The sequence below is a fragment of the Gavialis gangeticus genome, unplaced genomic scaffold (genome assembly GCF_001723915.1).
Source record: "Gavialis gangeticus isolate Ggan-Ray unplaced genomic scaffold, GavGan_comp1, whole genome shotgun sequence".
Lineage (NCBI taxonomy): Eukaryota > Metazoa > Chordata > Crocodylia > Gavialidae > Gavialis > Gavialis gangeticus.
This window is the reverse complement of record NW_017729032.1, coordinates 255,408,815-255,410,665: the sequence shown is the minus strand read 5'-3', so window position 1 is coordinate 255,410,665 and position 1,851 is coordinate 255,408,815. Positions and strand designations below refer to the sequence as shown.

Below are 1,851 nucleotides of genomic sequence, written 5' to 3'. Positions count from 1 at the left end.
ACAGTAACAGTCTTTGAATAGCTGAAAGGTGGTCACGGCCAGCATGGTGACAGAACGTTCTCTGCACTTGCAGGGACGTGACAAGAAGTAACTTTCTTAAATGGCAAAAGAGAAATTGAGGTTGGATTAGAAGAACTTTCCAATAGTGATGAAGGTTCAGTTGTGGAATAGCCTCAGCATTTCTTAGGAGAAGGTTAGGCCAGCACTTATGGTTTAGCCAGGGGTGATCCTGCCTTGAGCAGGGAGATAGAGAGTCCACCGAGGTCCCTCACAGCCCTATTTTCCTATAACCCTGTGACTTTTTAACTGACTTTACCTGTGACTTTACATCTGCCTCACCTTCAGTAAGTCAGCTCTTCTTTAGCACTTGTTACTATCTCAGGTAGCTCGGGAATACACTGCTCCTCTGTGCAGCCCTCTGATCTCCCCTTTCAGGAGGGTTTAAATTCACCCCACTGTCTGTCTATGCCTATCAGTGAAACTTCCAGTGCACTGCAACTCCTCGCCACAGCACACATTAATAGTTACAATCCCAGGCTTCGTGCCCTTTATAACACATAGACTAATTGCGCAGACACTTTCTGCCTCCAGAGATGTGTCCATTTCTCAGTTCTTCATGGCAGGGCTTACCTGCTTCCGTGTCACAACATGCATGAGAAAGTACAGAGTTGTCACCATTTTTGTCAATCTATTCCTTCTTTACACTTACTGGATTTGTCTCCCCAGATAGTAACATCACTTAAAATACTTCTTAAGTGCCTTTTAAAACTAAAAGTATTCACTATTAAATTTGTCCTCCCTCCCCTAGAACCTTCTACCCTGTTTTTTCCTATAGATACATGGTATGAAATTTTGATTTAAAGCATCTGCAATGTGTGAAAAAGTCTGTGTATGACATTCATCCTAATAAACTTTAGTGCATGCGCACACACAAATATTTGTATTTCTTCTTTTTGTTCAGAGCTGATTTTCTTGGGCAACAGTGAACTGCAATAGAATCACTTGGATTTCTTCAGATCTTGAAAAGAAACTGCAGAGTCTCAATGCTTACCAGTATTTCAACCCCTTTCAGGAACAATGAGAGGCTCTTTCTAGGCCTTTAGTTTCAGCATTTCAGTCCTTTAGTGAGTAATTGAGCCAGTCTCCTGGATTACTGTGGTCAGACAGGAAATATGTAGATTTCAGACAGTTCTGATAAGTTTAAAAAATCATGTATAAAATGTCTGTCCCTGGATTTCTGGAATTGTCTCACAGAAGTCTCATTTTCTTATCTGCTTTAATCCAGCTGAATCAAAACAGTATAACCTGATAATAATGCATGTTCTGCTGAAGTCTTCTTACCATTAAAGCAACCTGCACGGTCCCAGACAGGACTTGTGCCTGGTCCCAAAACATTCCTGAGGGCCCCTGTCATTTTGTGCCTGCAGCCCCAGAAATTGGCACAAGAAGCAAAGGGGAGGTCCCACTTCTATATAGAAAAGCATAGGGGTTAGAGTCACAATGTCTGAGTCCAGCTCGTTAAGTCCACAATCCCGGCTGACGGAGACAGTGAGATTTCCAGCTCCACTGTGCACATCTCCACCTAGGGCTGACCGAGTGCCATGTGCGCACTGCTCTCTCTTCCCCTACTCCAGCCTTAAGCTTCCTCTTTCCTTTATCCCTGGCCCCCAGCCCCTGGGGGTTTCTGGGCATGGTAGTCCAAATGAACAGCTCTGCAGACTTTGTCCTGGTTCTTCCTGCTATTACATGCATTTCATTCACACTTCAAAAGGATTTTCTAACCCTCACTGCTGCTTTGCCTCTCCTTCTGACTGAGAGAGAATCCTGATCTGAAGTGCTTACCAAATATCA

The 1,851-nt window shown here is 43.7% G+C and overlaps 1 protein-coding gene across 2 annotated transcripts in view; it reads left to right on the top strand.

Moving 5' to 3' along the window:
* The window catches only part of LOC109303536 (OX-2 membrane glycoprotein-like), a 21,642-nt gene that overhangs the window by 18,920 nt on the left and 871 nt on the right, over window positions 1–1,851 (top strand). The window lies entirely within an intron of this gene.